The 24,956-nt window shown below is 38.6% G+C and overlaps 1 protein-coding gene and 1 long non-coding RNA gene across 2 annotated transcripts in view; one reads left to right on the top strand and one right to left on the bottom strand.

Moving 5' to 3' along the window:
* The window catches only part of shroom4 (shroom family member 4), a 142,653-nt gene that overhangs the window by 23,355 nt on the left and 94,342 nt on the right, over nt 1–24,956 (top strand). The gene's annotated exons all lie outside the window — the stretch shown is intronic.
* On the bottom strand, nt 1,303–18,304 carry LOC115438562 (uncharacterized). The gene is made up of 3 exons (XR_003938104.1): nt 18,147–18,304; nt 17,510–17,515; nt 1,303–1,312 (listed from the first exon to the last, which is right to left on the bottom strand). It is a non-coding gene; the product is annotated as an uncharacterized LOC115438562 (long non-coding RNA).

Here is a 24,956-nt window from a genome sequence, read left to right as displayed (position 1 = left end):
AGAAGACCTTAGGGTTTCAGATTTCGTCCATGCTAGAATAGAACACATTAGCTGCTCTGTCTGGACTGAATCTGAAATCTGAGTTTTTCTTTGCATATCCCAGACTAAACATTTATTTTTAGGGCCACTTTCAATATTCTGTGGAAAAAAAACATGTTACTGTAAAATATTGAGCACCCACACTACACTGAAAAAATTCTTCTTTGGTATCGTAATATTTATTACGTTAACTGTCACAATTTTTATTTTCTAATTTTAAGTATCAGTGAGAACTAGAATTATTCAAGTAAAACTAAATATGCCATTTGTGTAATAAATAAACTGTGTGGAAAGAGTAAGGTGTATTATGTATTTTCACATAATATTCAAAGATTATAGTCATTGCACATGAACCTAGAAATACCAAGTAAGTTTTAATAGGAAATTTAAACAGCAGAAAAAATATGTTAAATGTTCTGTAAATGGTGCTATTATATTGTCCATTAATAAAAATTAGAAAAATTATTGTAGCGAGCCACACTGATCGTAATGGGGGCAGTTTATGCCTAGTCATGTGACTCATGTAGTTTACAGTGTCACTGAGTCATGTGACAGTGTGCTACCTTGTAAATTATAAATACTAGCAGTATTGTACCCATAACTAAAACGCCCTCCTGTGGTGCAATGGCGGCATTGTACCCATGGCTAAAACGCCCTCCCGTGCTGCAACATCGATTGGACATGGACTGGACGCTGGACACAGAACCAAGGTTATAATAGTTTTGGATTTTTCATTATAGTTTAGTTTTATTTAGTTTTGACATTTTTTTCTCTTATTCAGTTAGTTTTAATTAGTTTTTAGAGCAGGTTTGCTAGTTTTTTTTTTAGTTTTTGTTTTTTCCTAAATGCTTAGTTTTAGTTTTTTAAATTCTTTTATCTTCTTCACCGTCGTATTCAAATAAATCCCAGACAGGACTCTGCTGCTTTCTCCCAACTTTAGTCTCCATGTTTCCAGGTAGAGTGGGTACCAGAAGATGACTCTAAACCACAAGTGACAACAAGTGACGGACCATTAAATATCATAGGGTGCTGCTAGCTAAAATTGCTAGAGCGAAATAAATCGATTTCATATCCATCCGACATTTACAAAGATGAAAACGAAGGGAATTTTATCTATAATTTTTATACGTTTTAGTTAGTTTTGTAAGCACATAATACAGTTTCAGTTATCATTTTTTTCTTTTAATTATAGCTTTTATTTATTTCAGTTAACGAAAATGTTTTTTCAATTCTAATTTTCGTCATTTGATTAGTTTTCATTAACGATAATAACCTTGCACAGAACATGCATTATAGTAGGATTCGTTAAACGCAAGTTGTTGTTCTGTGTTCTGTAGTTCTATGGCGCATGTTCTGCCTATAGGGGAGAGTATCTTAGTTAACTGCATTGAAGGAATATTTCAGTTTGACACCATGACTAAACGGTCTGTGCTGCTGTCATACAGTCTATGCCGTTTTACACACGTGTAGTTTAATGAAAGTAAATGCCACTGTCTTTTCATAAGTGTGTGGTGTATTAGGATTCGGGAAGTGCAACCAATGTTCACTCCCCCATGAATTTGTTCTACCAGAATGTCACAGTTTTTAAAAATTACCTTGATAAGCCATTAGCTTTAGGTGCATTAGCATTAGCATTTTTCAGTTTGAAGTAGTCAGAGTCCAAGTAAAACTTACAAAGAAGGAGAAAGTAAAATTCAATGACCATATTAATAATCATCAGTAAATTAACTGAGGTTTGCTAGTAAAATAAACATATACTTGCAAGTAAAGTGTACTTGATGATCACCCTTGTAGAATTTTCTTACAATTCTAAGTGCAAATACTTTCCCAACCGAAGTAAATAACACCCCCAGTTTTTTTCAGCGTAGTATTTGTGCCATTACTCAGTCTCGTACACCAGTGCTTGTCCCAACGTGTCTATTTTGCAAGTAGCATTGTTTACATCCATTTGTCTGTCATGTAGCAGTGAAATAGAGCCAAGCCGCTTCAGTAGATAGACTCATAGCAAACAGCCCCACCACTGTCATCACATTTTGATCTAAAAGTTGCAAAATCCTGATGGCTGCATTGTTAAAACTACCAAAAACAACACCATGGATACAAAAGAACCAAAACTGTTTTGCTTTTGGAACCAGTCACTTAAAATACTGGATAACAAAATATGCTTCTGTTGTTCGGCGGAACATAAAAATCTCCATGCGATGTAATTTCCCATTGATGTGTTGTTTCATCAGTGGCAAATGTTAATTGAGAACTCATAAACCTGGCACCTCTGTACAGTAAATATGTCTGCGTGTGTTTAATTTATGGTGAAGGAAGCCTATTAGTTTCCATGCAGGTGGAATAAAAGTGTTGATGAAGTTATTGCCAACTAATGGACAGGTATATCCAAAGGTGCAGATGGGAAAATTGGGTCAGCAGATTACAACATAGGAGACTGAAAACACTAACATATCTGCAATGCAATTGTACATATCCACAGTACCAAATAGTAGTAGTAAATGTATCAACAACAATATTCTCATCCGAAGAAATTGGTGTTCAAGCCATGGTTGTAGTTGTCAAAATTAAATTATTAGCGAATCCTTCAAAAGTACAAGTGGCTATTTTACCATTCTGTAGCAAGGTAGGACATGCAGTATATTGCAGATATCTATAGTAGATCTTGCTAGACTAAATGACGTTTCACACACCCACAGTGACATTCATCCCAGGACAAAATATGCAACTTTTTGTTGTTCATGTGTATAGAAGTCTCACTAGGAAAAATTGATGGTGTTTTTTTGTTCCCCAGAATTTACAAAATCTGATATATAACATTAAAAAAGAACTTTTGATATTCATACATTACATTTATCAGTCATATCGAGATTTAATTCTAGTGGTGGATTTCATAATATCTGTCTATAACAGTGTTTCCCAACCACTGTGCCACAGCACATTAGTGTGCCGTAAGAAATCCTCAGGTGTGCCGTGGAAGATTGTCCAATTCCACCTGATCGGTACTGTAAGCGAGCGAGCAGCGTCATATACATACATGTGACTGCACACACCAATGATCCACTCTACAACAATAGTCTCCTGTTTCCCTTTGCAAAATAAAAGTGAAAGTGAACTGGCCCCGATGCAGTGTGTTCTGTTGATAAAGCTCCCCCTCACTAGTGAATCAGTCAGTTTCCCGCAAACCCCAGGTGTCAGGTTGGGGCGGGGGGGATATGCCTCCCATACTATTATACAGCGGACCTCAATCCGGGGGTCCATCCAAGGGGTCACTGACACACCCCTCTCAGCTTTCTTATTCCAATGTTGTGTACAATGTCACCCGTGCACCCCCGATGTGCACCCCCCCCCCCCCAAAAAAAAAAAAAAAAAAAAGAGAGACTCAGAGCTGTTGAATAAGATTCATGTGTATTTCTTCAATTCCTGCAAGAATATCAGCTTTCTGTTCAACTGAACAGGCCCAGGTTTCACACTCAGTAAGTACATTGTGACCAGATTTATATTAAATTTCAATAAATACACTTTTTGTGACAATTTTGTTTGGTGGTGTGCCTTATGATTTTTCAAATGTAAAATATGTGCCATGGCTCAAAAAGGTTGGGAAACACTGGTCTATAAAATGTAGATGCAGTGGTACACTGGCTGAACATTGGATTTGACTGATATTTTATGGTCACGGCTAACATCGGTATTAGCATATCATGTGTGACTTCACCAATGTCACTGGTAGATATTTATGTGTTGTGATAAAGTGATGAACATACAAGGAATAGAGCTGGAAAACAATGAATTGTATAGATTGATACAGTATTTCTCTATCTTTCAGCATCAGCTATCAGATTATTCTTGTACAATACGAATCTGGCCGATAGCCGACTGGGCTGATACCAGTATTTACTAAACACTGGTGTCAGCCCAGATTTTCAGTTGGGTTCCATTCCTATTGTAATGGCATTTTATGACTAACATTGCACTTTTCCCTCAGTTAGATGTTATCTGAGTTGGCAAAGGGAGAATTTCATTGTTCTGAGAGCACTGCATGGGTATTAAGCATTACTGTTGCATGGCTTGTGAGGATAATTCGCTCTGAATTACTGAGTTTTTAGACTCTTTCACCATTGCGACATGCAGTTTCTTGACCTTGTGAGAAGTTTATACATTGACAAAGTCATCCCCTGCCCCAAAGTTTTTGGTTTATTACCTCCGCCAAGGAGGTTATGTTTTTGCCAGGGTTTGTTTGTTTGTCTGTTTGTTTGTCTGTCCGTTAGTGTGCAACATAACTCAAAAAGTTACTGACAGATTTTGATGAAATTTTCAGGGTTTGTTGGAAATGGGATAAGGAAGAAATTATTAAATTTTGGTGGTGATCGGGGGTGGGGGGGCCCACGGGGGGGCCACTGATCAGCCTTGGCGGAGGTCTGCACTCTCCGAGTGCTTCTAGTTATGAGAATGTGGCAGGTCACATTAGACTTTATTGTGTAAAAATGTTGAATTTAAAAAAAAAACTATGCTATGTTGACTGCCAGTATGCCAAATGCTGCGTTTCCACTACGTGCTACCAGCTCGACGCGACTCAACTCAACTCTACCTTTTTGTGTTTCCATTACAAAAAAGGATCTGGAATCTGGTACCCGGTACTAGGTTTTTGGTATCGTCTCCACCGAGGTTCCAAGACTGGGGAGCAGATACTAAAACGTGATGTGTAAACACTGCAGACCACTGATTGGTCAGAGAGTTGTCTCTGTGACCCGCTTTTTTAAAAAAAAAAACAGATGCGGAGGTTTACAGTAAATATAGCGGTAGGTTAATCCACATTATAACAGCCTGCAAAACTACACCATGGTCAGTCGAGGAGGTTCAGTCTTTGGTGGCCGATGTAAAAATTCAGCATGAGCTTGATGAGACAATACGTAACAAGTGAGTTTATCAGCAACTCTGAGCAGACGACATGGAAGTAACGCGCAACATCGCTATGACGTCCAGGTACTGTAAAGTCGATAGTATCCTGTAATGGAAACGGTCTCCAGGAATAGGACCTGGTACCCGAGTCGAGTCAAGTTGAGCCGGTTCCATGTAGTGGAAACGCGGCATAAGTGGTCCACCTTGAAGAAGTCTAGGTGTGGGGAAACACTACATTGAAATTAGAATATTCACAGTTCTATTATGGATATGGGGAGTGTTTTTTTTTTTTATCCTTATCTTGGATGATTTAGAATTATTTTAAAAGTAAGAGTTGGATTCTATATATCTGAAATCAGCGTTTTCCTTGTAAGAATTGTTGAGATCTGAAATCGAAAACCCAGTAAACACAACTATTAAAAGTGAAGATGCTACAAAAACGTTCCAAATGAATGTTGAATGTAATTATCGAGTTGACACATGTATTTCGACTGCTAAATGACAGATATTTTTTTTTTATTATCTGTGATCAAAAGAACCTTTTTGCCTAAAGGAAGTTAATGTAATTTTCATCTTCAAATTTGGATGGATCTTTCCCAGTGTGATGCATTATGACTCTCATAAAAATACTTGAATGGAAGCCCAGACAGAAAAAAAGAAATGGAAGAAAGAGTTTGAAGGCTGGCAAAACAGCTTTGATCTGACAGGAGTAAAAATATACACAAAGTTCTCTTTTTGTCTTCCTCCTAAACACACAAAATGCATCCAGTCATGAAACCACAGGAGAAGAAAGAGGCGAGAGGCCGATTTGGTAGAGAGGGCAAGGTCATTTAGTCCACATTAAGAAGTTAATGTTTCACTGATTTTAAGTGTGTGACAGAAAAGGATACGCACATGCACTCACTCACACTGACACTTTTTTTTTTTTTTGACATTGATGGATCAGGTCCAGTCCGTCTCTGCTCCCACCAGGCCGCTGACCTTTGAACCTCTGCTATTGTCAGAGCAGGTCACCGGATCTAATGGTTTCCATACTCCGCCAGGGGCACATCGCCAGAGTTGTGTTTGTGGTGACGCAGTGTATGCAGCGCTCATACACAACGATGGAAAGATAACATGAAAGAAAATGAAACAATTGTGTAGTTACATTCTGTACATGCTGTTAAATCAGCTTCTGGTGAACTGTTACATTCTGTGCGTTTACATGACAACTTTTATTCCTGGTTTAATCTGATTAAAGGTTAGATCCTATTTAAGATGCCCATGTAAACACCTTTTTCCAGTTGAAAAAGAAAAGTTCAGATTAAATTTAAACCCCATTAAAGTCACTGGTTTAATCCACTTTTGAATCCGGTCTAAATTATTCCTGGGACATGTAAACCCTTTATTCCGTTTGGACTTTATTCCTGCCATTCTGCACATGCTCATTGTCTTGTCCTGTCGTGATGACGCACACATTCTGCACTGGCGGAAGAATATGCAGTGCAGTCTAGTCAACCCAAACCGTTCCAGTGGGCTATTCTGATGGGATCTACCAGCCTCTAAAACCCTGAAGGAATAGTTCACCACTTGTTTTTTATTAATTCATTTGTCATGCACTAATGAGTTCGATAAGTGGGCAAAACAGTTTGCACTGCAGTGCACCGATTGCCTTGTTCTCACAGCCCTTCCATTAGCTTAGTTTAGCCTAGTTTAGCATAATCGCTTCATTCCTATGGTCAGACGTAGCCAGGCTTTTATAGGTGATTCGTAGTATTTTATGAGTGATTTTGTGAAATTCAATTCTCCTTAATCATTACTTTAGTCCGCTGGGGTCAATATGATCACAAATTGAGGCTCAAATCATGGCAATGTGACTTACAGCGGTAATAAAATCTTGGCAAATAAAAACTAATGCAAAGCTAAAACGGTAAAGCAAAGCTAATTTAGCGCATGCATCCCTTCCAACAAAAAGATTTTCCAACTTCCGTCAACACAACAGTCCCAAGATTGTATGAGTACAGTAAGTTGTGGATCTAAAGAAATAATTAGGGAGGATCGGATTTCACCAAATCACTTACAAAAGACAACAAATCAGCTTTAAAAAACTGGCTACATGTGACCATGGAAATGCAGTGACTATGCTAAGCTAAGCTAACAGAAGGGCTGTGAGAACCGAATAAATGTTTCTCATGTAAACCTTTGTTCGGGTTTAACATTTCCATGTAAACAGAAGAGAAAGTACTTTAGTTCCGGATTAATTTCTTCTGGAAAAATAAATCAGATTTAAAAAACATCATGTAACCGTACCCATTAACTTTCCTGTTAAAGATTTGTTCGGTGAGAAATAATGCTGAACAAATCTCAGATCACTTCAATTTGCAATGTTTTTAGTTTTAAGGTTTAGAAATAATCTGAAAATATGAAGTGGGTGTGTAGAAACCAAAATTTTGACCTTATATTAAAGATATCAATATCTGGCCTCTTCTTGGGTTCAGCACTCACAAAGAAACAGTGAAATTGGTGCTGTACGGAATTTCCATTCCCACAATGCAATTCGTGACTAAATTTCCGAGAAGGCCCGAGTGACGTTTCAGTTTGTTATGTAAACAAGTGGACTGTGTTTGTGGTGGAGTCATCTTCGCATCTTCGAGTTCCCCCACCCCCCACCCCTTCAATCACCACCGAAATGTAATAATTTGTTCCTTGTGCCAGTATCAACATTTCCTGAAAATTTCATCAAAATCCTACCATAACTTTTTGAGTTGTCTTGCTAACAGGTAACCATAAATCCTAAAAAAAAGGGAATTGTACATGTTCATGTCTAATCCTACGGGCAAAACAAGTAAAGCTGTGAATGTTCACTGTCCACATTTCGATGCATCTTTGAATTTGTACATCTGTATTAGGTTTTCAGACATTATGACTTGCAGTTTTCTGCTATTTTATAGACTCAGTTGGAGATAAATGAACAGTTCAGAAACATGTTTTGCACAGTTCACTACCAGCATGTACAGTATATTTAAATGCGCCCTCTGTGCCTGTGTGCTTGTTGTATTTCATTATGATTTCCAAATGTCACAACATGTGATGAATAACCAGCGCAGACGGCTTGGTATGTGTGTATGTGATTTGTGTTTCTATCAGCTCACGGCAGCCAAATGTCCTTATAAAACCTCTGCAAGTTGAACTGTTTTCATTTGTGCATTCATGTTGTTCCCAAATCTACCCGAGAGAACCGTGTCTAGCTTAGATTTGGACTTTTTCCCACCCGTATCCATGTGGGTCCGTTTGCATTCACCAGCTATAATATCACACTGCCCCACAAGAGGTTATTATGTGAGAGGGTTAAGTGTCACTGTTTGAGTGTCAGGCTTATGTTGGATTAGAAAGACTCGGTTGTGTATGAATGCAGGGGGTACTGAGATGGATTATGGGAGTTGGAGGCCGGGTGTGTTTTTATGATGCATAGATGCAGATGACAGCTGAGGGTTAAGGTTTGACAGGTTAGCGTTGAAGGGTCGGAGGTCACTGCGGTGCTGCTGTGCTCCTTTTGCAAAGCACTCTGGGTAGCTGATCCTTGATGTGGCTGACAGCTCAGAGTCTGTAATGAGAGGCTTGTTTTCACAGATTAAGTGTGGTTTTTAACGGTATTACTAGAGCTTAAGGTGATCAACTGTCTTTGGTGTGAAGCAGGGGGTTTCTGCACTGGATTTCCCAGAGATCACCTGTCAGTCAGACTCTGTGGACCACCACTTACTTTGAATTTTTCTGGTGATATGGTTACTTTACTCTGTTTTTACAGCCTTGTAGCCATTCTAAATAAGCAGAATCTTTGCTTGATTCACATGGAATGTATGATTTCTTTGTGAAGACGTATTTTCGTAACCCAGAAAAAACACCTAGACCCCGAGTAGTCTAAGCACAAAGGATCTGTCAAACTGAATTATGGCATATTTCAGCTGCCAACAAAAAATAGCCCTCTCTGTCACTTTTCAGTGCCAAAATCTATATTTTGTGTAAGAAATGTATAAAAATCAGAATGAAAATTATGCCGTGCATTTACTAAAATTAGTTATCTCTTGAAACACTAAATCTTACAGTAGGAGACATCCAAATAAATTTAAGGCTGATGAATTTAAATATGAGTTCAGTCAATAGCCGATCCTAGTGTTATTTTCAATTTATTTTAGTTGTATGGTCATATATACGGTCAAGTTGAGCCGATACCATGGAGTGGAAACTGGGCATAAGGTCTCCAATTTGGGAGCATTTCGGATTCCTTGTTATGCCCCGTTTCCACTGCGTGGTATCGGCTCGACTCGACTCGGCTCGGCTCGGCTCGGCTTGGCCTTTTTGTGTTTTCATTACGAAAAAGGACCTGGAATCTGGTACACGATACTCCTTTTTTGGTATCACCTCCGCCGAGGTTCCAGGACAGGGGACCAGATACTAAAACCTGACGTGTAAACACTGCAGACCATTGATTGGTCAGAGAGTTTTCTCTGTGACCTGCTGTTTTACAAAAAACAGATGTGGAAGTGGACAGTAAATATAGTGGTACATTAATCCACATGATGACAGCCCAAAATTACACCATGGTTGGTCGAGGAGATTCAGTCTTTGGTGGCCGACGTAAAAATTCAGACAAGACAACACAGAACGAGCAAGTTTATCAGCAACTCTCAGAGCAGACGGCACGGAAATTATGTGCTGCATCGCTGTGACGTACAGGAACTGTACAGTCGGTAGTATCTTGTAATGGAAACGGTCTCCAGGAATACCGAGTCGAGCTGGTCCCACGTAGTGGAAACGTGGCATTAGTTATGTCAGTGGAGAGAGACAAGTCTACAAAACGAGTCAAATTTGTGAAATTGGTCTCCTTCACTATACCAAAAATGTATCGAACCGAAGACCCCTGTACTGAAAACGTGCCGAACTGCAATTTTTCTGTACCACTACACTCCTATTAGGGCTGCACGATATTGGAACAAACTGACATTGCACTTTTTTTTAAACCTACGATATATATTGCGATATAAAATAAATACCTTGGAGTAGGGCTGTGCAATTAATCGAAATTCGATTACGATTTCGATTATTACATGCAACGATTACAAAAATTATGTAATTGAGAAAAAACGATTATTAATTTTGAGTTGTTTTAATTCACGCGCACGCAAGCTCCCATGAGCTGCTCTGCCCCGCCCCCCTCTAAGCTACTGCTGCCTTCTAGCCGGCAGGTCCACCCCAAGAGGAAAGTTGTACCTAGCAGTCTTGAAAAATGGCAGGAGAATCACAGCAGAAGTGCTTGGTAAACAAAAAAGGCAAGTCAAATTCAATTGTATGGAATCACTTTGGGTTTGATGAAGAAGACGAAGAGCAAAAACACATCACGTGCAAAAAGTGTTTCGTAGTTGTGTCCGCACCGACCGGTAACACAACAAACCTTTAAACCATCTAAAGTTTAACCACCGCCACCGTTATCATAATCTTATGAAAAACTAAAACACATAAAAACAACTCCGTTTACAACTTCGCCCGCAATGCAATCTTCAGTCTCCGAATCTCTTTACACTGCAACTCCCGTATTAACCTAACCTGACCTAACCCGTATAACCCTAACGTACGTATTCTAGATGGCTGATGTATACAGAAGGCCTGAACTGAAACCTCACGGCACGTCACTGAATTTACTGTTTCATACTACATTGAACATACTTGAATTTATAATTTGCACTTTACGTGAGTTTTTTTTTTTTTATTGCTACAGTTCTATGGCAAGTCTATAGCAGTTTAATTACAGTGCACTATTTATTTACAAAAGGAAACATACTTGAATTTACAGTGCACTTATTTGCATTCAAAGATTTTTTTGTTTCGTACAAAAGTGAACATACTTTGTTTTAGTGGTTAAAAGCTTTATTTATGTTTAAAGAGTATATTTTACATTGTTTTGCAAGAAAAAAATAAACAACTTTAAGGTTAACAAATAATCGTTTTTAATAATCGTGATTTCAATTATTGCTAAAATAATCGTGATTATTTTTTTTTCCTATAATCGAGCAGCCCTACATTGGAGGATATAATAGCTGTGTGGCGCTGACATAAATGGTCAAAAAAATTTGTTATGTTTCCTCTTGTTGTGGCAACAGGTGCAAGGCACCGTCGACACAGAACGTGTGTTTCAGTATCATCCTCCTTGTAGCTGCTATAATTACAGATAACTGACGTTGCTTTTCTTTTTGGCACCGAGTCTTCGTTTTGTGGGATTTTCTCTTGCTTCAGCAAACTGATGAAGAACTATTGTGATGTGGTGGATCGCTGCACCCAGTGTGTCAGGTACCCAGGTTGAAATTAGATGAGAACACGTTGAGTTCATTTACCTCCTACATTGCAGAATCTGCAATGTGACTATTGTGCACATGTACATTGTGATGACGATATATTGTGCAGCTCTAACTCCTATAATACACAGTACATCATTGTGATACAAAGTGAAAAAAAAAGATTGTATGTATTTATGTAGATATGTATTTTACTCCAGCGATAAGGTGCTATGCTGGAAAAATTTGAAAATGAGCCTGAAAAGTGTTTGAATTTCACTTTGAAATATGTGTACGAACTGTAAATATATATCGTATACATGTGGTCATGAGAATTTTACTAAACCATCAAACCTAATGTTGGACTAGGACTTTTGCACAATGCTGTATATATTCATTCGGCCATTATGGAGAAGGATGCAAACTGTCGGACCAAAAATATGGGCATAAATCAGCCTCTGCACTTGGGCTAAAACTTGGTGACATGAAAATATGGGACTGAACTAAACAACCACATGAAAATATACAAAAAGTTTAAATTTAGATGGTTTGGGTGTGGAACAGACATATGCTTTTTAAATTAGTTTTTGTGGTTGTGGGGCAGCATTTTGCTAAATTTTGTTAAAATTGCCTATAACTCAGGAATGGAAGCCTATGATGTACCCAACAACACTATGGCACCATGGCCGTCCCAGCAGGAGCAGCCTCTGGTGTCCTTTTACATTTACGAGGCGCCAGCGTTGGGGACAGTGTATGTTTTTAGTCTGCATTTAATCGAGCCATACGAAAACAAGTATCATTACATTTCTTGCCGCTTCCTCAAACACAGGGCAGACTTTTTAATTTGAATGTAAAATATTTAGTCTCTAGTCCTGGGACTGAGGATAATACAAATATACAAGTGAGGGGACACCACAGCGAGGGAAGCGCGCATTTTAAATAATTACTGAAAATATTCCAGATTAAAAACAAGCAGAATCAGCGGCGTGTTAGAACACAGGCTTTTAGAACGCTGAAATAGTTTTTAATGGATGTCAAAGGGGACGAGGCCAGAGCTCCCTTCTATGAAACTGTTGTTGAACTTTCTGATGCACTTAGTGTGTGTTTTTGAGGTCAGCAGTGTTAGACCACCTTCAAATAAAGTCTACTGAAAAGACCAAAACAGAAGACAGTTATGACTGAGGCACAGTTGATATTTTTACTAGTTAGGACCCTTGAATCACAGTGTGGATTCCATTATTTTTGTCATATTCAAACTAAGATCAGTTACTCTGTCTGAAAGTGAGTGGCATTCTATGTGTAAAATGCAGCAAACATCCACCAGCTCCAAAGGTTGGCGAGAATTTAGCTGGAAAAACCTCATTCATTTTTTTATTACACCAAACATTATAACCAAACAATTAGGAAAACAGTAGCAATGCTGGAGAGGATGTGGTCACATGATTGCCAACCACTCACATATATTTTGGACATGTGTAAAAATGCAAATGTTTTGGAACCGCATTGTTCAGACAATGGAAGTCATATAAAATTCCAGTGTACTCCCAGACTATCTACCTGGGTCTAGTACCTGATGACGTAATTAAAACAGAAGACGCTTACTTATTTAAAATTTTAATTTTTGCCTGCAAAGAGGTAGTCACAAGGAACTGGTTAAAAAGTGACCCTGTTGAGCCGCATTATGTAATAAATTCCCATTAGGTAATAAAAGTTCAAAATGTATTAAGAATGTCACATCATCTTGTAATAAAGCCACATTATGTAATAAACTGACGCATTTTGTAATTAACTACTTCAATGCGTAGGGTAGTAAATTTTTTCGCATTATGTAGTAAGTTATTACAATTTGAGAATTTTATTACAAAATGCACTTGACACATTCGAGGAAGGCGCAGAGAGACGGGGAAGACCGTTCACGTATGGACTTGAGCTTATCTCTGTGACATAAATGGATAAAACACACAATAAATGTTTGCTGTTCAATCTGAGGGTGCCAAGGAACATTTTTCCAAGATCATAAGATACTGTATCAGACACAACTGACACGGCAATATAATAACAATGTGCTAAATTAATCTTTAAACTGTGTGGTTAAAGTTCTGATTACATTACCTGTAGCTCCTGTGACTAATTTCTTCTAAATTGCTCTGAAATCATATTAATTTGGATTGTTATTACATAATGAACCATGTTATTACAGCTGTGGCATCGTGTCGCGGCCGCCTACTGTCGACACCAAAAATCCCACCGTGGAAAAGGGCAATTAATAATTTAATCGAGCAAATTCTTATCAACAATTAATTGATAGTCGATGAATTGTTTACATCCCTAATATAGAGGCACATTTATATTTCTACATATATGTATCAACTAAAATTTACATAGGGGGTCAAATGAGTGGCCATTTTTGTCCAAAAAAAAAGTTGTAAGAAATGCATAGAACTGTGTTGAAATAATGCTAATCCATTTGTGCACAGACTACTGATATTATTTGACAGTGGAAGCTCTAATTTCAGAAATATTGGATTTTGAATAGCACGTGTATGTGAAAACTTTTGCTGGTGGACGGACGTGACATTACCCATGATGCTCTGGTCAGTACCAGTACTTTATTTGTAATAAACTTATATACTTACTATTGCTAATTCTCCTCTTATTCATAAATGTTAGTATTGTGGATCTAAAACAATAACAGCTGACACAAAAACACAAAATGTGGCAGTGGATGGATGTGACATGGTTGTTATAGATCCCATCGTACTGATGCTCGGCAGCCATGTCACCGTTTCCACAAATGATCCCTGTGCAAAAACTAGGATCAGAATTATTTATTGTATAGTTTATCATCATACTAAAGAGAAATAACAATATAGAATTGTTATTTCTTTATAAAAATGCTTATTATTTGAAAACTGTTGATTTAAAAAGTGACGTGTGACATTCTTAATGTATGTATTGGCGTAACATAAGCAGGATGGATCAGCACCATACTCCATATTAAACCTGTAAAAATAAAACATGTGATATGTACAGGGTGGGGAAGCAAAATTTACAATGAACATTTAGATGTTTTTTCTCAGCAGGCACTACATCAATTGTTTAGAAAACCAAACATATATTGATGTCATAATCATACCTAACACTATTATCCATACCTTTTCAGAAACTTTTGCCCATATGAGTAATCAGGAAAGCAAACGTCAAAGAGTGTGTGATTTGCTGAATGCACTCGTCACACCAAAGGAGATTTTAAAAATAGTTGGAGTGTCCATAAAGACTGTTTATAAAGTAAAGAAGAAAATGACTATGAGCAAAACTATTATGAGAAAGTCTGGAAGATACTATTAAAGAAGAATGGGAGAAGTCGTCACCCGAATATTTGAGGAACACTTGCGCAAGTTTCAGGAAGCGTGTGAAGGCAGTTATTGAGAAAGAAGGAGGACACATAGAATAAAAACATTTTCTATTATGTAAATTTTCTTGTTGCAAATAAATTCTCATGACTTTCAATAAACTAATTGGTCATACACTCTTTCAATCCCTGCCTCAAAATATTGTAAATTTTGCTTCCCCACCCTGTAGTATATAATCTTGTCAGAAAAATTGGGGAATCTAAAAGAATAAAATATTTGTTTTTCAGGTAAATTCAGTTCAAATATAATTTGGCCATTTGTGGCATGAAAATATAGCATTAATTGTGATGAAACTGGACATTTTTGACCTGAAAACATAGTTCATATGACCATCAGCATGTTGCAACAGAAGTGAAATCCTGTAAATTTGCATAACTTGCATTTACCAACACAGAGTTCCTTTGGGGATTCACTTATATTGATTTCTTATGCAGAAAGACAGAAATAAGACCTCTAAGCACATTTTAGCCGATATATATGTATACGCATGCATACAAAAACAACAAATGAAAGAGCACTCTAATTAGAGTGTGGCAATAAATAAATAAATAAGGATAGATAGATAGATAGATAGATAGATAGATAGATAGATAGATAGATAGATAGATAGATAGATAGATAGATAGATAGATAGATAGATAGATAGATAGATAGATTTCAGTGTACAAGGAAATAAACAAATTGTGACCCCCCCACCCCAGCTCATACTGATCAGTACAACGTATTGGTTACTTATGTATTATAAAGTACAACAACAATAGGCACATTGTGTTACGTTTTTATATAAAGCAAAGGCACATTTTCCATCTTTTGCTGCAGTCACAAATCTTTCAGGATGTAAACTTCAGTGTCTTCCCTCACATGCTGTGTTGGTATGCTGCATAACAAATGTCATAATATTTGGTCCATGTAACAGGATCACTCTTTAGCAATTGTAAAACGTCCTTATGTGAGCGGGAAGAGAAGTAAGGAAAGCAGAGTGGAGAGAAATAGCGGAAAAATGTTAACTGTGTGTTTTGAAGACCGCAAGAGATCATGCAGAGGAGGTCCCCATGTGAGGCCATAGGTCCATACGTATGAAGGAGAGTCTGTCCAGGATGTGTGTTGTGGTAGGACGGAGCCACGACAAGCAAACAGATCAGGGAAGTGTAAAAACATGAAGCGGCATTCCTCCTTACGCGGAAACAAAACACGCACTGTTAACCTGACAGACGCAGACAGGGAGAGACCACTCATGTTCACGTGCTCATGTATATATACCCCTGAGGCCCACAAAGGAAAGGTTTGTTTTTTTTTTACATTTAATAATTGCCTTGATTGGAAACGGCATTTTACATTTTTTTTATAGCCCCGCCCGCCCCAGATGGCGATGGTAAATAGAGATTTCCATCCGTCCGAGATTTTTGTTCAACCCCATTTCTCAGACATAATGCGCCCGTTTCTTTTCAAATTTCACACACGTGTTCTTTACATGTGCCTTTCTCTCACTTTTTTTTTGTAAAAGTAAAGCTGCGAAACTCTTGTCCACGACAGGACGTTACAGGTGTGACTGTGGCTTTAACCTCTCCTCGTTTCTCCCCTCCTTGTTTCTCTTCTGTTCTCCTTTTTTCTTCTCATTTCTCCTCTCCTTGTTTCTCCTCGTTTCGCCTCTCCTATCTCCTCTCCTCGTTCTTCCTCGTCTCATTTGTCCTCTCCTCATTTCTCCTCGTTTCTTCTCGTTTCTCCTCGTTTCTCCTCATTTCTCCTTGTTTCTCCTTGTTTCTCCTCATTTCTCCTCTCCTCGTTTCTCCTCTCCTCTCCTCGTTTCTCCTCTCCTCGTTTCTCCTCGTTTCTCCTCGTTTCTCCTCGTTTCTCCTCTCCTCTCCTCTCCTCTCCTCCTTTCTCTATTTCTTTGCCACTGTGGTATTGAATTTGCTCCCTCTGTGTCAGTGACCCTGGTTCTTTACTTTTCTAAGGGCCCCAGTGCTCAAACTTAACCCAGAAAAGCCTTCCGTGTCTGGGGTGTTACTGCCTTGTTGACTCCCTTTCATGTTTTGTGGAAAGGCTGCTTAAGGACAACACACACCAGTGGCAACATCAGGGATCAGTGAAGCGATGTCTGTATACATTCACACATCAAGCTGTTGGTGCTTTTTGGTGTGAGCGTGGGAGCTTTTTCTTTTTCCATCTCCGCTGCTCCCCTCCTCCCGTCCTGATAAAGAAGGCCTTGTGTGAGCGTGGGTGTGAGTAAGGGAGGAGAACCTCACAAGGCTCAGACTGGAGGGCAGAGGGTGATGAAGGTTGTGTGTTTCTCTCCCTGTTTCTATGCAAGTGTTTGTCTGTGGTTATATGAGAAAGAGAGAGCTTATCTTTCATGTATATGCATGTGAGCACTTTCCTGTTATCCAAAACGGAGAATAGTAACTTTTAGGATGGGCACACTTTGGAGGTAAAAGGTGTCTTTGTTTACCCACAAGTCCCTCAGAGAGCTGAACAACCTACTCAGATGGTGATAGTTTGGGAATTTATCTTAATAGGATAAAAAAAAATGTCTCAAGTGTCGAGAAAAACTCATAAGAATGATTAATGACATGTTGATTTTCTTTGGGTGATGATCTACTAGAGGCAACACACTCATATTCATTCCTCCCACCACCTTAGTATAAAGGCTAATGTTAGTGCATATCCAAAAACGTGTTGATATCCAAGTGTTTTGTAAAGTTTATTTTCTTTTTTCACTTCACTTGCCATCACTTTTGCCTAAGAAAATTCTATTTGGTTTCTGTATACACTACCAGTCAAAAGTTTGGACTCACCTTCTCATTTAAATGGCATGAGATGGACTGCAGATGGCCAACAAGTGCTCAGCATCACTGGGAACTCCTTCAAGACTGTTGGAAAACATAACAGGTGACTACCTCATGAAGCTCATTGAGAGAACACCAAGAATGTGCAAAGCAGTATTTAGCTTTATTTTGAAGAATCTAAAATATAAAACATGCTTTGAGTTATGCCACACTTTTTTAACTACATAATTCCATATGTGTTCATTCATAGTTCTGATGCCTTCAGTGAGAATCTACAATGTAAATAGTCATGAAAATAAAGAAAAACCAGGTGAGTCCAAACTTTTGACTGGTGGTGTAACTCAGTTATCAACAGTAGAGCTGCACAATATATCATTTGGGCATCGTCATCACAATGTATCTGTGCGCAATAGACGCATCGCAGGTCCTGCAATGTAGGAGGCAAATGAACTCAATGTGTTCTCTTCTAATTTCAACCTGGGTACCTGACACACACTGTAAGCAGAGATCCACTAATCACAATCGTTCTTAATCAGTTGGGAGTGAGTCACTGGTAACAACATTGAAAAAATGAACAAGGAACAAGAGAAAATCACCAAAAACGAAGACTTAGTGCCAAAAAGAAAAGCAACATCAGTATCTGGAATTATTTTGGCCACAAGAAGAACACTGAAACCATGTTCTGTGTCGACAGTGTCTTGCACCTGTCACCACAACGAGAGGAAACACAGCTAATTTGTTTGACCATTTACGTCCACACTACACAGCTATTACATCCTCCTGAATAGTTTTTCATATCGCAATGTATATCGCAGGGTTAAAAAAATTTCAGTGTCAGATTTTTCCAGTATCGTGCAGCCCTAGTTGATATCCAGGTGTTTTGTAAGGTTTATTTTCTTTTTGGCCTGCTCTGTACTTCTGTCTAAAAAATTTTTATTTGGTTTCCGTATAACTCACAGTTATCAAAAGGCAAGAGGCTCAAATCCCACCAAAGATGCTGAATACGTTATATACATATCGAACACACGTTTCTACACCTGAATAATAATAGTAATAAAAAACACAAACAGCCAGCAAATAGGAAATTTCTGTTATTTATTAGATCCATTTCAACTGGATAGAAAAGTCTTTTAGGTTCTAGTCAATCAGTCTGAACGAGCCAGACCTCTCTGAAACATCTGAAAAATAAACTGGACTTGAGGTGCGACTCATGATTACTTGATCCAAATAATAGGTTTAAAGAGTCTGGACAGATGACTGCATCAGAACATGAGAGGTTTCCACTGTTATTTTTACATTGACAGTAGCTGACCTCATTCTGTAGAGTAGGTCAAACGCTAAGTGACTCAGACTTGCATCTGTGAAGCAGTGAAAATTAAGGTGAATTTAAAGACAGTTAAAACAGGACATGTGGGAGAAACTGGGCTCCACCTTGAGAGTTGCAAAAAGAACTGGCCAAACCGCTGTTTCCAAAGCCCTGTCTGTGCTCAGACACAGGCTTTATGTTTGGGAGCTGGACGGTAGCGGCCGTGCACACAATGCAAACACATGAAGGGTCCTGGGAGCTGCTGCTGCTTCTTCTTCTTCTCCCTCCCCCCAGGGTCTTTGTCACCACAGCATGGTGGGGGTTCCCTCAGGGTCTTAGAGCGTACGTTGACCCGTCAAGAGGTTGACGGCTCTATTTAAGGCGTAAGGCGGCAGCCAGACACATGTAGTGCTGTGGCTGAAGTTACAATGGAACTATTTTGAATGTCACAAATCATTATTATTTGTGTTTTTTTGCTTCTGTAACTGCCACCAGAGTTAATTCCTGGACTTCTTGTGTAAATGTGTACATGTAAGACCCACAGCTGGAGGCCCACAACCACATACTAGTGATTAGGGATGTAACGATATGAAAATTTCATATCACGGTTATTGTGACCAAAATTATCACGATTATCATTATTATCGCAGTATTGTTGAAATTGTGCTCAAAATGTTAAAAAAGTACTGATACACACACTGAAATAATTTTACCAAGATGTATTTTGGAATTAATAAATAAGTAAATAAAATTAATTGGCATAATGTACTTTCTGTTGGCAGAAACATTCAAATATTAACCCTTAGTGGTCTGAGCCTTTTTTGTCCGTTTTTCAGTACTTCTGAATTTGCCTTTATATACTATATAAACAAATGTTTACTATACAACTTCATCTGTCTCATCTGTCTATTATTTTTTCTCTATAACCTACTATAAAAATATAAAAGGCCAGAAAACACAAAAAAATATAAAATCCAATTTGAAATATGTATATACTTTATTGCATAAATAACACAAAGATGCTTCACAAATCTTTTCAAAGACTTTAAAAGTGAATATTGGTTCCAAATATTAGGTATAGAAAATCAAAATTGTAATAAATTAAAACTATACTCAAATATTTGACATAAAAGCAGATCTTTACATAGGCGTTTTCTCCCCTAAAAGTGCGGTAATCAAACACAGTTATCATGATAATTAGAATTAGAATTCATTAACTGTCTGCAATTTTACTGCAGTTTATCATTATACCGGTAATTGTTAAATCCCTACTAGTGATGCAACAGTACAGGTTATCCACGGTTCAGTACATATTGTGGTTCTTGAGTCACAGTTCACAGTGCGGTGCAGTACAGTACGGTTCAGACGCAGAGGCCGGTTGGAGCATGATTGTGTGCGGAAATGTAACTGGGAGCTGATGGAGAGCCTTAAGGCTCATTTATGTTCATTTTACATACGTAAATAGGTTCTTCCGTTTCAAATGCTGTCATGCATCACTGCCTTCAGACTTCCATGCGTCATATACGTTGGAGTGAGCGTTTCTTAATCAATCCACCAGAGGGTGCCGCGCTTAATTGCCATACTGACCAAATATCATGAAGAAGAGTAAAGTTTTGTACAAGAAACCTTTTCTCCTTGCCTTATGCCAACATCTGGCCAGAATTTGTATAACTTGTAAGAAGCTTTGGTTTGTGATAGTACCTTGTAAAATTCATTAGATTCCCACCAGTAATTAACAGGTATAATTTACTCCACAGACCATCAATAATTCACAGTTTACAACAGATCAGAGCTGGTGATACAGCCCATAGTTGAAATATGGATTTTTAAAAATTTGTTAGTATAAGGTTATTCTTTCTTTCTTTCTTGTTTAAAGGCTGAGGCTCGGTTTTTAGTGAAAGTTTAAGAACCAGATGGTTGTTGATTTTGAATTATTTCTAAAGGACGTCAGAAGAAAAAATGTAAAAGAACAATGTAAAAGATGCAAGAAGACGCAACAAAATGAAAATCACATAAAATACGCACAACTCCACAGGTCCATCTTCAGCCCTATTTCTGACTAATGACACCAGAAAGGTTGTTTTGAGTGCCGGCCCTTTAAATGCACATGAGCCACTTCAGGCCCCACCCCCTCCAGGTTGTTGGCTGTGCTGCTCTGTCCTGTTCAACCAACAACTGAACCTTCTAGGTAATCGGCTTGAAGTTTGGACATATTTTCAGTATGGACTACAACCGCTGCTGCTGACAAACAGTTATGTCGTACTCTGAGAAATGTTTGTGGGAAGTCTTGACCTTATATGTACAAATGTTGTGACGTAGCTAGTTATAGACGTAACAAATTAAGCAGGAATTAAAACGGATTGTAGAAATGTACTCGATTTTTGCCAGAATGAATACACAGATAGCTATGCAGCACCTGGAGGGTTCAAATTTAAACTTTTTGAACTATTATGGTTCTCAAATACACAAATAAAGACTAATAAAAATGCGTTTAGCAAAATATGACCCCGTTTAACAAAAAAAAAAAAAAAAAACGCAACAAAACATAAGTGAAGCACAACATGTAACAAAGAAATCAATGTTAAGCTCAACAAGACAAAAAATTACATAGTAGATGCAACAATAATCTAAAAGGAACCAGAAATAGGACACCATAACGACCCAAAAGACCTCTGTGATTCAGTGAAATGACTGATCTTGTAGGACCATGTAGGATTATCAGGTAGTCCACTCCTATTACATTATAAATTGAAGTTAAAAGTCAGTCAACAGTCTACATCTGATCTCATATTTAAGTTACATGTGAATCGTAACTTTAAGTGTAAATTATTTTGATAGTTTTCAGCTGTTTAATGGGCTCAAATAAGCATCATCAGGGTGCAAAGCAAATATTTATGTCAGAGTACTAGCTACTGTACACACAATTAGTTCACATTCTGTTATTATTATTGAGTGGTGTTTATTTGTCATGTTTGGAGTAAAAACTACTTCATATACAAATACGCTGCTGAAGTGAGTGAGCAGTTTGTTTACACATCATAATCTTTAAAACACAGATGACATCTTTCTTCTAAACTCTGAACCCAAAAAAAGTGACTGAATATGTATAACGAAAACAATCCATGAAAAGCCAGAAATGCCTTTTCATATCTGCACGTGACAGTGGTGTGTATGTCCGCGAGATTTAATGATCAGTTAGGTTGTGTTTTTAACCTCATTTCTTTTAAACAGATGACACACTGATTCCGATACATGAGTGTAAATAAGTTTCCAAGGTCTGCAGAAGTCTTTTTGTATTCTCTGGATGTCTTCGTGTAAACAAACGGGAAACTGTTTCCTTCTCTTTATTTTCTGCCAGAGGGTTTCGTGCACGTGTGTTAATGCAGTTTTAAATTCTTGTATGTCTTCACAGTCAGAGAAATGACACAACTTTTCCCTGACTGCACTCGTTGGCAGAGTTTAGAGCATCTTTCCGTGTGTGTGTGTGTGTGTGTGTGTGTGTGTGTGTGTTATAGCATCCCATGCTTTGTGGTGCATGTGTATATACAGTCCCAGACTTTCTCAAAAGCTGCTCCGTGGCTAAGTACTCATTTTCTGCGTCCCGACCTTTCAGTAATGTGAGGTTTAAACGCACGGTGTACTCATGTTTAGACACCGCCCTGCTCACACACAGATGCACGCTGTAAAGCAGTTTCATATCTCCTGCTGTTTAATATCGCAGAGCAGATGTTTGCTGTGTTAATCACCTCTGTCAGAGCTACACAAACACACACTCAAACGCACATACACACTGCTGCGGGACTGCTGTGTTTTCCATGGCTCTGTTAATAATCTTCAGGCTGGAGCTGATCGTTTCAGGTTTTGATAAAGAGGCTTTTGTTTGATTCAGTGTGTGTGTGTGTTTTGTGCATGTCAGGTGATGGCTGAATGATGACAACCTGTGACCAGCATGGGGATTCCCAGTTTTTCCCAGTCACAATGATGGGCAGCTCGCCACTGTACACACACACATACACATAATACATCTTCATGAACAAGGCCAAGGAGTCACCCCTCAAATCTAAAAATAAAAGGGTGTGTCTGACCTGTTGTAAATGTGTATATGTGTGTGTGTGTGTGTATTTCAGCACACAGAGAGGGCATTATTCTCCATCTCCCCAGTGCCTGGAGTGACCTCACCCTGTCTGGATATCCTTCAGCAGCATGGCACACAAACACACACACACACACACATACACACACATCAACGCAACACTTAGGCAAGTAGGTCAGTGTGGAGTGAAAGTGGACACATCTATGAAACTGCACAGAAACTACAAGGCCTGCGCGATGTGATGATATATATCCAGCGGTAATAGAGTACAATAACGATATTTTTCTGTCATTAATAGCAATGTGCGGCAAATTACATGCTTTACATCAATATAGCAGTTGTTCCACACAGACGAGAAATTTGCACAAAAGTAACACAAACAAACACGGAAGGAAAGTGAACATGTGACAGAACAGCTTAATTCCAAGCAGGAGTTGTTTGGATGGATGTTCCAAATGGAAGAACAAAATAATCAAATGTGATGAAGCACAGTGCAGTTCTTTGAAAACAGTTCTTCATTTGACTTAAAGAACAATTACTGTATTGTTGTGTGCACCCGTATCGAGCAGCTAGGACTGGAACTGTTCTGAAAATCCCACAATACAGATTTGCTGTATGTACACACTCTCGAGGTGTGTTTTCCATCTTGTGTCACAAGGTTTGGACCGAAGGTTGCACTTGACGTTTTTATTGTCTGTCATTTGGATGGATAGGGTCGTAAAAATTCCATCATAGCACATTATTATCCATCATTTCAAATTTAGTTTTTTTAATGATAATGAGAAATATTCAGTAATATTTAATGTTCAAAAACATCTCAATGATGCTGCTACTGTAGTTGCTGCCTGATAAACCAATGTGATATCATGACTCACATAAATATAGTCTGTCTGGAGTGTTATCTGTACGCATTATAAGCTTTTTGTGTGTATGTTCACCAAGGATGGGAATTGAGAACTGGTTCTTTTTGAGAACCGGATCCCAGTAGCTCGATTCCTTGGAATCGTTTGCCTGCCTGCTTAACAATTCTGCTTATCGATTCCGCCTTCGCTGTGCATGCGCGATGACGTCACGCATACGCTGCATTGTTTTGGTCAGAACGTAGTCAACATGGCGTTGAGGCAGAAATGGTCCAAACAGACGACACCAGGCCCAAACAAACGACACCAGGTCCAAACAAACAACACCAGGTCCAAACAGACGACACCAGGTCCAAACAGATGACACCAGGTCCAAAGAGACAACACCAGGTCCAAACAGACGACACCAGGACCAAACAGACGACACCAGGTCCACTGGAACACTGTCAAAGCTTCCATTTGTTCTAAAGGGTGGAATCCCTCCAATATGCTCAAACATTTGTCCACAGCATGTGATTCATTTGATTCACTACTTAGTGGCGCTTGTAAATCTAGCTGCAGAGTGAACACCAGGCTGTCATCCGGGCCCAGTTCCCTTTCCGGTGCGGGCAACAAACGTCGTACCCCCTCAAATACAAGTTTCTGAAGGTAGGGGAAAGGAAATGAGGTGCACCACAATGGGAGATGAGCAGAGTTGAACTGGTTCCACATAGTGGAAATGTGGCAATAGAGGAATTAGTAAAGCATCTTTAGTTTCACTTTCACTGTACAGGCGAACATTTTTGGGGCCATACAAACAGAGTGAAAGAAACGTGTCTGTTAGTTCCTTCTTATGTCCGAACTGGCTACAGTAACACTGCAAGGACAAAACATACATTAGTGCAACTTATTCGACCACTAGAGGGCCCCCTTTGCTTGCTTTGAACAACTGAACATCACATATTATTGGTCTTATTAGTATTAGTACTTATTAGTGGGCTTAAGACTCCTGTCAGTCACTCACAACCGGAAATAAACTGGTGTGGACATAAACATGGAGAAAAGTATCGGTCTTTTACATGAACATTTTCATTTTAAATGTCTTCAGATGGTGGGGTTGAGAAGGACACAGTTGTTTGGAAGCACTGCAATGTGGCAATACACGCTGTTAATGCCAGCAACCCCCCCCCCCCAATATAACTATGCGATTAACCATGATTAATCGCGATTAAAAATTTTGACCACTGCCCAGCACTAATAATAAATTAGAAATTAA

Source organism: Sphaeramia orbicularis, chromosome 18 (genome assembly GCF_902148855.1).
Source record: "Sphaeramia orbicularis chromosome 18, fSphaOr1.1, whole genome shotgun sequence".
NCBI classification, from domain to species: domain Eukaryota; kingdom Metazoa; phylum Chordata; class Actinopteri; order Kurtiformes; family Apogonidae; genus Sphaeramia; species Sphaeramia orbicularis.
The sequence above is the reverse complement of the archived record's forward strand: the minus strand, read 5'-3'. Positions and strand labels throughout refer to the sequence as shown.